The 13,926-nt window shown below is 41.3% G+C and overlaps 1 long non-coding RNA gene across 2 annotated transcripts; it reads left to right on the top strand.

The window, feature by feature from the left end:
- Positions 1-935: 935 nt before the first annotated feature.
- On the top strand, positions 936-12,009 carry LOC142408057 (uncharacterized). 2 transcript variants are annotated; one of them, XR_012775140.1, is made up of 4 exons: positions 936-1,105; positions 7,136-7,186; positions 9,977-10,102; positions 11,712-12,009. It is a non-coding gene; the product is annotated as an uncharacterized LOC142408057 (long non-coding RNA). The 2 variants fall into 2 exon arrangements; XR_012775139.1 differs by lacking the exon at positions 9,977-10,102.
- The last annotated feature ends 1,917 nt before the right edge of the window (positions 12,010-13,926 follow it).

Genomic DNA, 13,926 nt, shown 5'->3' with positions numbered 1-13,926 from the left:
TAAAAAATACTCTTTGAGACTACTGTCCTGGTCTCCACAGTGTCAGTTTTCTTCTTAAAGCTTCTCTTCCTTTTGTATCTCACCAGACCCACAAGGGAAGTTAATTATATACTTTTGTTATATATTCCATACTGTATTATCTTGGAAATTGATTTGCCTGTGCCGTTGTTTTGAATCATAAGCAATTTAAAATGGATTTTTGAAAATATGTTTTATACTATTAACTAAGATGAATCTCCTTTAAGTCTGGACAGTTTTTGCTTTAGAGTAAATTGAAGATCAACAAATCTAACCCACGAGACAAATCTGCTTCATGATTTTAAATTAAACCGAAATGGGCTGGTTGCTAACAGATGAGAAGTCAGTGTCCATTGACCTTATAGGTCAGATACAGCAGGGCCTGGGTTTGCTGACAGCAGGCTGTGCTGTGGCATGTCCACCATTAGCTGACACCAGGGATACCGGCTCTCGTGCTTTGTGGGCCTTACCTTTGGCCACTTTTACACGGGCCCAAGTCTCCGTTTCTGGTGCCACTTGCAAATCATTATCTAGCCGTGCCTGCCTCAGGCATTGGCTGCTCCTATCACCAGTGTTAGCCCGGTTTTCGAAGAACGAGGCGAATGCGATTGCATGCCGTATTTCCTCCTAATAACTTTTGAACCTTTTAGCCATTTTCAACCAGGTGTGACAGAAGGTCTCAGGGATCTGAAGTTTTTAAACATTTTGTGTAAAGATGTAAGTGGGTAATGAACAAAGATTTCCCTCAGTCCCTCCTCAGGAAATGGCTGCAGTGTGAACTCATCTGTTGTTAAACACCAAAGAGTCATCTTGGAGACAGACTACACAAAATCCTAACCGCAGGAAAAGATTTGATTGGAAATTGTCCTTTTTAGGCAGTGAAGACTTGAGATAATAGTGGCAGATACTGTAGGAAACCAGCCTTTCTCAGCCCCATTGCTCACAGAACAACTCATCTGTTCTGTGATGTCCAGTTGATGGTATGCTGGCTGCAGGGAAAAGGGACCATTAGATTACCTCTTATCCTAGAAGAGAACATTTTCCATACATGTCTCTTTGAATCAGCTTCGCTGTGATTTGACTGTAAGTGATGTTTGATCTTTTTTTACTTAATCCCACACTGATCCCATGCCTTTTTCTGCCCTTGTCGAGATTACTAACCAGGGATGAAGACAGAATTTTCAAAACCACTCAGCATTGTCCTGGTTCTCCTGGGAGCAGAATGGGCATTGGCAGAGTCGGGCAATACAGAGTCCTGTGCATCCCACCTGTGCATCCCACCTTTTCTGCTGGATGCATGCTGCATGCTTTATGTTTGCATTTATACAATGTTTTATGCCTTTTCCTATGGGCTGTATTTTGCTTCCCTTACTCTTTACCCTGTTTATGCTGAGATGGGATATAGGCAAAAAAAACGGCCTTCTCTGCTATTTAAACAAGTAATGTATATGTGTGATTGGAGGCTACAGATCAGTGCTTTCACAGAAATCCTTTTTTAATAGTGAGCAGACAGGGAAAAATCATTTGTCATAAGACTACAGAGAGGAATATTTAAACCTGTTATGAAATTTTTGAAGATCTTAGGGAATATGATAATGATTATGCAGACTAGGTTTATGGCTAGGTATGTAATGAAAATGAAAAGACATCAAAGACAAACACACAGTGGAAATCAATATTAACTAAGGTATTATGTATGAAATTAGTCTAGAAAAGAAGAAAGTAATATTTCATGTAAAAAAGATTGAGAGAAAGCAATCATGGGGCATAATTAACTGGGCAGTTCCTTACTTTTTTAGCTTTTGGCGAGCCTTTTTTACCCTTAATTACCCTGAACTGATTTTTTAAAAAGGTTTCTTCAAATTAGGTACTGTTTTTTAGCTTATTCTTACAGGTTGCTTTGCATGTTCTCAATCCCTGACTTCATTGCCAGTCTCCTAATAGAGGATGGTTCACCTGCTGTAAGTGACAGTGTATAGGGTTTACTGTGCTAGGAGCACCAGTACTGTAGACAACCTAGCCTGGTAGATGTTTTGCCTAGCTAAGGTCAAATTTTTGCATCCCTTGAACAGAGGACAGTGGATAAATTTGCTGAATGTCTTGGATGTCTTGGGGTGCCTCAAAGGGCACTAGGTGCCTCTGTGTGAGGCAGCTGAATTGAGCCCATCATGATGATCAGTTTAGCCTCCTGCTAATTACCACTGACAGCTTTGACAGGAGATTTCTGCCAGCTCTGAGAGCTTATGCTCCATGCACATAGGCCAACACCTAAACGGAGACTTTTAATTTGAGGTGTCCAGATCCCCTTGCTCCTCTGACTGCTGCTGGTTTGCCAGAACCCTCGGCTCAGGTTTTCTGGGTGAGAGTTGTCTCCTCTAGTTTTAAACATCAGCACTGTAGATATCTGCATCTGAGCTAGTCACACTGTCTCTCTTTACAGTCTGTGGGGAGAAATAAGTGCATTCAGGGTATGATTCATCTGTCCTATTTTAGATGTCTAAATTGGGATGGGAGTGTTCCTTGTTCTGACTTCTCGTTTCTTTCCTTTGCCCTAAGGTGAGACCAAGGTGACAAGCTAAAATGCAGACATTTCTGTCTGATCAGATGAATCCCACCCATCAAATCTCAGGAGCTTCCACCCCAAAATCCCCATTATGTAGAGCTGCCACTCAGATGTTTCCCTTGCTGACCAGCTGTGCTTGTCATGTCAGGTTATGAAGAGAGGCTATATGAGGTTGTGAAGGAGGTGTGACCTCCACTAGAAGAGCATGACCTGCCACAAGTGACTTTTTGTCACATGGTAGATCCAGATGCCCCTTCTATCACGCAGCCCAGTGTGGTACTGACTCATGAGTCACACTCAGGAAAAAAAATCAGTGCTCTGTCTGCAGAAAATAACTCTCCTTTCTCCCCTTCCCAAGCTGGCAGTTATGATCACTATGTTAGAGGCAAGCTGAATTTCTTCTTACCTCTCTTTCTTGCATGAGAGAGAGAGAATAATAATTGCCTGCATTGTTTCTTCCTTCCCTGCCACCTGTGATGCTCGCCTTTCCTAGTCTGTGCTGCAAAGCAATAAATAGCACCTCCAGGAGAGACAATGGGCAGCAGAAAGAAGAAACCACAAGCACAGCCATGGCCGAGACCATTTCAGTGACTTCCATGCACAGAGTGTCTTGCTTGACCAGTTTCAGCAGCAAAAGCTCGACAGAGAGGCACCGTGGGTGTGCTCCGTAACCCGGATGGGAACATACTGTATTGAATGTGTTAAAAAGGTTACAGACTTCCTGATTATAAATGTAAAATCAAACATCTTCCAGTAATCCAGCTCTAGCTAGGACTGTACAGGGTTTTTATAAGCTGGTCCTCAACCCTTCATCTAAATCTGTGAGCTAGGAGACAGGAAAAAGAAGAAGGTTCCTTTTGCATGGAGACTGCAAGAACTCAGATGGGGAGATGGGAAGATCTGAGGGCAAGCCTGAAGCTCTCAGGACAAGATAGCTCATGGGGGTGAGAAGAAAAGGAGAGTACTACCCAAAACGTCTCTGGAAGAGTTATGATGTGCTCATGGCAGAAAGTCTTGCAAGCATAGTGCTGTTTCTCTTTTGGACAGGAAGACCCCAAGGGGCCTTTCCTTAGTGAAAGGTATGTTCAGAGCATAAATGTGTTTATAACATAAACAACTTCTTAATGCAAAAGAGAAAAAAAATCCTGTCTTTTTTTTTGTGAAACAAAATCTGGGTTTGGGGGCCTTTCTGAAAGGGTTTAGGCTGCCAGGGGAGGCATATGCTGCAAAGAATCTCCTACAACACTCTGTGTGTGGTATCTCTGCCCTTTTAAGTGTCCACTTGGGAAAAATGCCATTGTGGAGGGGTGTGGAGGCATCGCGTGGTCCTGGCACAACAATCAGTGTTAATCAGCAGAGAGTGGGGTCAGGCCTGCAAATCCAGCAGCATCATTGGAGAGCACAACTGCATTTGGACTACCCAGAGGACAAATGCCTGGTGGTGCATCATGACAATGCTTTACTGAGGTGCTGGTACTATATAGATATCGTATTTCTTTTTAATCTGACGGAAAAAGCTTTTGTCTGCTGTGATGAAATAGGAAAGGCTGAAAGATTTACTGTCTCAAGGTTAATTACAATCAGATCTTTGGTGCAATTAATTTTAACAGGGGAAGAGAATTACAGGCCAGAAGAGAGAAAGGGCAGGTTAAAGAATATTTAGATGAGTTAGAAATGTTCTAGTCAGCAGGGTCAGGTGAAATTTGATGCAGAATACTTAAGAAAGTTGCCAAAGCAATTGCTGAACTGTTAGTGATTGTCTTTAGACGCTTTTGGAGGATCAAGAGGTCTCAGAGCCCTAGGGAAGTTTTCACATAGTACCTGTATTTAAAAAAAAAAAGAAAAAAGGAAGTTACACATTGGGCAGCTTAACTGGGATACCAGAGCAAGAGGTTAACCAATTAAGTAAAGGCAACAAGTAGATAATAAAGTGATGGAGAGAGTCATTGTGGATTTGTCAAGAACAAATCATGTCAAATCCATCTTTGTATTTTTGACTTTGCTGATCTGGTAGATGTAGAAAACCAGTAAGATGTAGTATTTCTTGATGCTCACATGCCAAGCAGGGAATAGCTTGATTAATTTCTAGAAAGTAAGTGCACTGCTTAAAAAACTGCTTTCAAAGAAACATTATCAGTGCTTTGGAGTAAAAATGAGAGGGCATTTCAAGTCAGAGTTGTGTGAGGTTTATCTGGAACACAATTCTACTCAGTATATATACTGATGTTTTGAGTGATATAATGAAAGACTAAGGAGGATTTCAAGAACTGTGGGACACAGGATCATGTTTAAAATTGATTTTCACTCAGTGGGAAAATGCCTGATATCAACCAATGAAATACAACAACAGAACGGGAAAAGTATTGTACATAAGAAAAAGTGACTGAATACCCCCAAAAATGTGAAAGGCAGAAAAGATTGGGAGGTTTCAGGGTTAAGGTCAGTCCTAAACTGCAAAAGATTTGAAGATTTGATGGTTTATCGAGACATCTTGTTCTAGGATATACTCATACACAAAGACATGGAAAGGAGTTACTTTGTTTTCCCTTGTGTAGGTGGGGTCTCAGCTGGAATACTGGGCTCACTCCTGAGCAGTGGATATGGACAAAATGTTGGGAATCCAAAGGTGAAGCGACAAAACTGATCAACAGTTGGAAAATGTGACTTGTGAAGTAAGACTAAGAGCTCCATTTAATCTAGAAAAGAGTTAAGGAAGGAAGTGTATGGTGCAGGATGTAAAGGCTCTTTATGAAGGAGATGATAACTGATCATTTCCAATGCCCGCTGATGACATGGCATGAAAAAATAGGCTAAATGTGAAGCCAACAATATTTGGTTTGGATACCAGGAAAAATCTAACAAAAGGGACAGTTAAGCTCTAAAACAGGTTTTCTAGTGAAGCAGTGGTATCTTTATTATTATTATTATTATTATTATTATTATTATTATTATTATTATTACCATCATCATCATCATCATCATCATCATCATCATTATAGTATTTCCATGTTCTTCACTGGAAATATTCCCTCATTAAATGCAAAAAATTCTTTTGGGCATGTTTTAAAAGCAAGATAAACTGGATTCGGCCCCTGTGCAGAGGGATGGACTAAACTAGTGATTCCTAATACTGCTGTAGCTAAACCTCCCTGCTGCTGCCTTTGCCTCTTCTGTGCCCTGCCACTTCTGACTCCTGCTACTGCCCTGCCTGCCTCCCAGCCCCTGCTCTTTCTTTTTTGCTGCCGTCCTGCCCTGCCCACACCAGCCTACGCTGCTGCTGTTTTCTGCTTGCCCCTTAATTGCCACTTCCAGCAGCGGTGGCTGGGAACACAAAAGGCCCATAAAAGATTGTCATGACTGGCACACCTCGCCCCTTGGAAGCCACTGGGCTATATAGTTTCTTCTGGTCCCTTCCAGGCCCATACTTCTGTGCTGCCACGATGCTATGACTTCTTTTCCTGGCAGACTGTAGCGTGACATAGACAGTGCTTGATAATGACTGTGAAGCAAAACTGTGCAAAAAGGATTTTGAGTCTTCTTCTCAGTCAGCTGCATGCTGATCTGGCCACCTACCTATGCCTGCCCAGCATCCAGGATGCACAATTATGCCGACTTCCAGTAGCTATGAGGAATTTGTTGATTTTCCTATCCAAATCCCTTGCAGCTCTTGTTTGTAGCTCGGGCACCTTTGGGCTGGCTCAGCACCAAAGGCAAATCAAGTAATAACAGGGTGCGTCCCCTGTGGCTGGTAATGCAAGCGCTAGTGCTGTGCTGTGCTCCTGGCACGGTGCAACACAGGCCAAACGCAGCCAGCGATATGTGCCCTGAATGAAATCTCACTGTGAGCATGTTAGGCTAACTGCTGCAATATTAAGATATAAATAGCCATACGTGTTTACACTGCAGAAAGTATTACACCCACACACATACAATATCACTCCAAAATAAGGAAACATCAGCTCTTAACGACTGGCCTTTTAGAATCAATATTAAGTCCAGTGATTACTTGCTTCTCAGATGTATAACTTTGCTTTGGGATCTCCTTACTATTTTCCTAACTTTGATCTCTTAACAGACTGTCTGTAGCAGATACTGGAGTGGAAACAGGCGTAAAGTATATTTTTTTGTAATGTTTCTAAGTAATATTTTGGAGAGGCTAAATTACATTTCACAGAAATATAAGGGTATTTTCACTAGAATTATTTGTTCCAACTTAAACATTTGTTTTCTAAAGTAATTTCAAAGAAATCTTGTAAATGTTTCAAGTAGTGTTTCACAACATTTGCTTGTATTGAGCATGACTCCAGCTAGCTTTATCTGATATCTGTTGCTACTTGTATGGGAAGAGACCATGAAGAGTCAGTCCTTTCCATATTGCACCTGCTCCTCACAAATCCACAGACCTCTATAGTATCCACTGTAGCTCATCCCTCTTCCTAGTCTATTTGGATGTTGCTTCCCTGTTTCAGGACTGTGAGTATAACCATATTATTTCTTCTTCCTCCGCCGCTGCTCTACTCCTTTTCCCACACTACCATAAGCCCTCCTGCTCAGGAAGTGATGGATGGCATCAACTGTTGGACTCAGCCAAAAGAATAGGCAGAGGTAAGACAGGTTACTTTTTTCTTAGAAGGCTTCAGTGGGCTCCACAACCTCCACATGGACCTCCCCATGCTCATCGCTTTAGTTTTATGTTGTCCTCCGAAACTGTTCTGACAACTGACGCCCAAACCCGTGGAAGTAAATTACTAAGTCTCTGACTGAAGAAAGATGAGAGCAATTCCCTGTATCTATTGCTTGTGTCCCTGACACAGACAATGGTGTCCTACACCAGCACAAAAACATTTTCTAGAGTAAACCTGGGCCATCTTAGAGTCTAAATCATGCGGGACATGGATCAAGGCCCCCTGTTTGCCCTGCAGCCCTAGCTCAGCACTTCCTATCCTGTCAAGGCCCCTGGGAATCACCCTGACTAGTAAAAATTGTAATTGTGGTAAGAGTATATTTTGATAATATGACTCAGCAATAAAAACATAAGTATATATCAGCCTTACATCCTAGAGGGAAGTATAACTTTTTAAAACATTAAATTCTACAATTCTGTGTCACCTAGTACATGCCTTTTATGTTTTTCAATATGTGCATATTGTAAAGCATGTAGATAGTAAAAGAGTACATGTGTAAATTATTTTTTTGAAACTAATAGCTAATTCCAGGCATATTAGTTTCATTGGCTGCTGAAAGGGCAGAGAAAAAATCATGGACATGATAAACAAATGATCTTTAACTGTCAGCTAATCTCAAAGCAGAATAAACTCAGTATTTATCTGACTTTCTATATCTGAATGACTTAGAATGTGAAGATTCAGGAAAAAAAGTAAAGTTCTGTTTCTAGGTGGAGATCAAAAAGTGTTTTACAGACTCTAAAAATTAAGGTTCTCAGCATCCCTGCACATTAGGTAATGATCTAATTTTACATGTGGGAGGAACTAAGGCACAAAGAAATCATCAGATTTATGAGCCATATCATTTCAAGCCTGTGATAAAGATCAGAATAAAACTGATCTTTTATACTGAAACTCTTCAGTATAGTCTTTTGCTTTAATTAAAGTTCTTTCCTAAAAGTAGTAGTTCTCAGGAGTTTTAGGAGATGTACAGGTTGAAATCCTGCTAATATAAGTAATTGAAATATATATTGCATCTTTTGAAAGCTTGGAAATGAGGTTCCTGTCTTCTGAGGGTGGGCATGGACAGTCTACAGCAGAGCTCATAAAAAGGAAGTTACATTTTGTTTGGCAAAACCCTCTCCTTTCCTCCTTATGCTTCACCATATACTGCTATAGGTCACCATACTGCTATAGGTCAGTAGCATAATCTGGTTTTGGGTGCCTTTGGAATGAATGGAATTCTGTACCATAAGTGAGAGAGATTATTAATGAAAAGATTAAAAAATATCCTGCTGAATTGCTTTGTGTTATGAAACCTCACACTTACATCCATTTGCATGAAAAAAGAGAGACTGTATTCTTTAAAATCAGTCATAATTAGAAGATTGTTTTAATGATGCATTACTGAACCATTTATAAGGGAGGAGAATTCAAAGGGAGGAGAATTCAAACTAGCTGGTATCTGCCAGAGAAAGGGCAGGTGGCTGCTGTTGTCGGCAGAAGTGTATCTTGGAACTGAACTGCTTGCAAATGTCATGTGAAATAACTGAAAGTATTAGAAGTAGGAATTACACATGCAGAAGCTGATGACCATGAGAAAACATGCATGCAGCTTCGGGACCGCAGGCTGGAAATTACCCTTCCTATCTATATTCAAAAACCTGTGAAAAGGCTCTGACAGATTTAGCTGCAGCAATTTCCAATGTTACTTCTCCTGCCTGCCCTATTTTTCTGACAGACTTTGCCACCACTTAGCAGAAGAGGCAAAATGGGACAGGTTGCTGCACTTCACCCACTCCTGGTCACACCTTGAATATTAACACAATTCTCTCATTACAGTGGATGGGGTTAATACACTGAAATGGGGTGACTGAAGTGTGGAAATGCATCCGGCTCTCTTGCTGCTGGGATAATGACAGCAGTTTCTGTCAGAGAAACGAGGAGAAGAGCCTGACTGGTAATCTTCTTACCAGCCCATCATTCAGTCTGGAGATCAGAGGCCATTTCACCCCCCTGTTCCTGCAATGGCCCCATTACACAAGTTATCAGGCAGGCTGTTTTTGTGATAGCAGACATGCTATGCGCTGAGTGGCCTTGGCAGTGAGATGCAGAATTGCAGAGGAGGTTGGACTGACCTTTGGAGGTCACCGGGTCCAAGCCCCTGCTCAAAGCAAGGCTAACTTCACACATGGCTATGCACATGCACTGGCAGACATTAACATTTCCTCTATAAACTGATTTCATGGAGCTTTTCTTTCTCAGGTGCTCTTCAGGAGTAGTTCACTTTTATAGATCAAGAACACAAGGCACAAAAAGGTGATTTTTTTAAAGGAAACAGAGCTTGGTTGTAAATGGAAGCTGACATGTAGATACTTTTTTTTGTTTGTTTGACACAAGTTTTCACAAAGTATTAAATTTCTGGTTTCTTCTTTTTAATAGACATTGTTTACAACAGGTGAGCTTTTTGCTCCATCAGAAAATCTATTAAAGGTACAGTAGGCTGATGCTCAGCTTGCCCAAGACTGGAGAGTTTGCATTTTATAAAAAACAAATAAATCTAGTAGGGTAGAGGAGAGGAAAAGTAATCATGGTATTACACAGAAGTTGGCAATTGTACAATCAATTTTAGGATTTTGTACTCATGTTCCTTTACCTCTCGTGCTTGTTATTCCTGGATCTCAGCTCTCCAGGTGAGATGGGTTGAACTCTGCATATTCTCTATATGCAGAGGTAGGACAAGCTGTCTCCCTCTCCTGAACATTATGTGTCACACTGGAGCTCCACTGCAAGCTTGGAACCTCTAGTTGTCATCCAATATGGCAAGAAACAAAAGTTCCCCAAAGAAAATCAAACCGTTAAGTACATAGAGGAAGAATGAATGGCTCTAGAGGGTGGACCAATAAGATATAGAAATCATGACCAATGTGGTAGTCAAGTCTTTGAAATGGTAGAAGGTGTGAAAGTTTATGAGCATTAACCTCTATTTCTTCACCGCTCACTTCAACTGTCAAACTGAGCAGACTGTGGGGAGCAAACTTCAATAGAGGATGTGCTAATTATTTAAAACATATTTGTATTCTTGCTCCTACATCCCCCTTTGTTTTTGATAATGACATCAGCAGGATTCTTATTCTTTGGACAAGGAAAACAGCTAAATATATTTTGGAGTGTAGGCATATCCTTTGAGAACTATGAGGTGAAAATGAGAGAAACAATGAAATTTGACAATTATCGAGATCAAAGCCAACCTCCAGTTGGCCAGAGGAATGGAAAGCCCTTGCAATGAACTTTTTTGAATTTAAAAAATAAATCCATCACTGAGACAAAGTTTCAGAAGCACAACAATTCGTATGAGGCAGAATTTCTAGGAGAAACAAAAGGTAAAATTACAATGCATTTTTCGAATTTTTGTCCATCTCATGAGCCCCTGGCTTTACCAGCTCCCTAGTAAAACAGCTTCTGGGTAGCAGTGTTGCCAGGAAGATGAAGAGCTGATAAAGGAAGCTACTGGGAATATCCAGAGAGCTGAGTTATTAAGGAACTGGTTACCCATGTAGCTCAGACAGCTTAGGAGGCTGTTTAGTTAGCATGTTTGGTGCGGTCTGTGGCATGCTGGAGCCAGCTGGCTGCAGAGTGAGGCAGTAGCTCTAGAGAGTTCATCTTTGTTGTTGTACTATCTTGATTTCCAGCTGCCAAGGGAACTGGTAAGCCTTACCAGCTCCTTTATGAGCTGGGATGGTGGCCGACAACTCTGCCAACCAGACTGCTTATAAAAACCCCAAAGAGCTCAAGAGATTAAGCAATGCAGAAATTGGCTAGATAAAGGGCTTTAGCAGCCAAGCACCCAGGAGATGGGCAGGGGGCAGAGTGGCCAAAAATGAGTAGATTTTCTTCAAAGGTTGCAACATAACTGGCATATCCCTGCAGAATGCTTTGATCCTGTCAAATCCATTATTTTCTGACTGCTGCTGGGAAATTTCTGATAAGCTCCAAATCTAAAGTACAAGTAAAAATCTTTGCATTTGTGTTTTTCACGTAACGAAGCGATATGTAGGCCTCACATTACACCAAGTACAGTAACATGTAATATAGGTCTGAAAACAAAGGACCTTATTTTACAATGTTTTTTCTCTCATTTACACTTGTGAAAGTGACTGTAAAGTAGGTTTTACAGTGAATACACTAGTGAAAATGCTCAGATGCCTTCTAAGACATATTTCCTCTGGCCTGTGGCTGTTCTTCCAGTGCAGAAAGAATTTGTACAAGGCTTGATTATGATTACACAACTTTCTGATTTTTGATTACAGATTTAGTTCAATTGCTAGCTCATTACTGCCATAATAACAACTTCTGAAAGGTACTAATCTGTAATCAGAACTCAGGCATAACAATATGGCTGAAAATTATTTCTGTGAATCAAATGAGATGTTTTGTCCCTCAATTACCGTTTTCTTTCATTACAGGGTAAATAATAGTGCAAAACCTTCTTTGGATACCTCCTTCTTCTGATGGCCTCTCTTGAAGAAGAAATTGAAAATTTCACCTTAACTCTGATAGGCTTCATTATTTAAGTAAACTATTCCTATAAAATTTCGATATATAAAACTCTCACTGAAGTCAGCACGGTTATGGTGAATTTATAATACTTTGGAATTGAAAGCAAAATTTAACATACTGAAATGAATATTCTCAGTTTCTTTTAATGTAGACCAACATAAATCCTTTGCTTGATGCAACTTACAATTTAGCTATGATATTAAATGTTGGGGAAAAAATTGTTCCGTTTATTACAGTATAAATAGCTGCCTGCATTTCACAGAATCACAGAATTGTACAGGTTGGAAAAGACCTTTAAGATCATCAAGTCCAACAGTCAACCTAACATTACCAAGTCCACCACTACACCGTGTCCCTAAGCACCCCATCCAAACTTCTTTTAAATACTTCCAGGGATGGTGACTCAACCACTTCCCTGGGCAGCCTGTTCCAATGCTTGATAACCCTTTCAGTGAAGTAAAATTTCCTAATATCCAGTCTAAACCTCCCCTGGCGCAACTTGAGGCCATTTCCTCTCATCCTATCACTTGTTACTTGGGAGAAGAGACGGACCCCCACCTCTCTACAACCTCCTTTCAGGTAGTTGTAGAGAGCAATGAGGTCTCCCCTCAGCCTCCTTTTCTCCAGGCTAAACAGTCCCAGCTCCCTCAGCCGCTGCTCATAAGACTTCTGCTCCAGACCCTTCACCAGCTTCGTTGCCCTTCTCTGGACACGCTCCAGCACCTCAATGTCTCTCTTGTAGTGGGGGGCCCAAAACTGAACACAGTATTCCAGGTGCGGCCTCACCAGTGCTGAGTGCAGGGGGGACAATCACTTCCCTAGTCCTGCTGGCCACACTATTTTTGATACAAGCCAGGATGCCATTAGCCTTCTTGGCCACCTGGGCACACTGCTGGCTCATATTCAGCTGGCTGTCAACCAACACCCCGAGGCCCTTTTCCACCTGGCAGCTTTCCAGCCACTCTTCCCCAAGCCTGTAGCGTTGCATGGGGTTATTGTGGCCCAAGTGCAGGACCTGGCACTTGGCCTTGTTAAACCTCATACAATTGACCTCGGCCCATCGATCCAGCCTGTCCAGGTCCCTCTGCAGAGCCTGCCTACCCTCAAGCAGATCAACACTCCTGCACAACTTGGTGTCATCTGCAAACTTACTGAGGGTGCACTCGATCCCTTCATCCAGATCATTGATAACGATATTAAACAGAACTGGCCCCAGGACAGAGCCCTGGGGAACACTGCCTGTGACCGGCCGCCAACTGGATTTAACTCCATTCACCACCACTCTTTGGGCCCGGCCATCCAGCCAGTTCTTTACTCAGCGAAGAGTACACCCGTCCAAGCCATGAGCAGCCAGTTTTTCCAGGAGAATGCTGTGGGAAACCATGTCAAAGGCTTTACTGAAGTCCAGATAGACAACATCCACAGCCTTTCCCTCATCCACTAGGCGGGTCACCTTGTCATAGAAGGAGATCAGGTTGGTGAGATTAGGTTGCTCTCATTTAACTGAGAGCAGAACATAGAAACACAGTGCAGAATTTAAACCAGATCAGTTTACGCACTATGGAAAACAAACAGATAGGAGACAAGGAAAAGGATTCCAGGTAATACACTGAATACAATTCAGATTATAAATAACAGTAGTCTTTAAATGATACTCAAAAGAGAGGGAAAGAAGCAATAAAATTAGGTAATTTTATTATGATATTTTCCACTTCTTATATCATGATTGTACTTATTTGCCTTATGCTTAAAATGATTACTTTATAGTATGAAGCACCCCTGAACCTAGTGATTTGTTTTCGTCCACTAAGAATGCAAAGCTTCAGCTTTCATACAACACCCCTGTTTAACTGGTAGGTAAGATTAATCTGTGCTGGGCTGTGAAGAGCTTCATGGATCTATGCATAATTTTTTTGGTGCCACAAGTCTATGCTATAATGGCACTTATATCCAGGAAATACGAATTTTTTCCTACTTTGCACTGAAATGTATTAATTTTGAAAGTGTTCCTGAACTTGACATCGGTTATCTCAACATACAGATGCATCCAGACTGAAGTTCTGCAACTGAATGATTTTGTTAGCCAAATTTAGATTTTGGTGTGAATGTCCTGGGTAACTG

This window comes from Mycteria americana, chromosome 3 (assembly GCF_035582795.1).
Source record: "Mycteria americana isolate JAX WOST 10 ecotype Jacksonville Zoo and Gardens chromosome 3, USCA_MyAme_1.0, whole genome shotgun sequence".
NCBI lineage: Eukaryota > Metazoa > Chordata > Aves > Ciconiiformes > Ciconiidae > Mycteria > Mycteria americana.
Note: the sequence above shows the minus strand (reverse complement) of the source record. Positions and strands in the feature narration are given on the sequence as shown.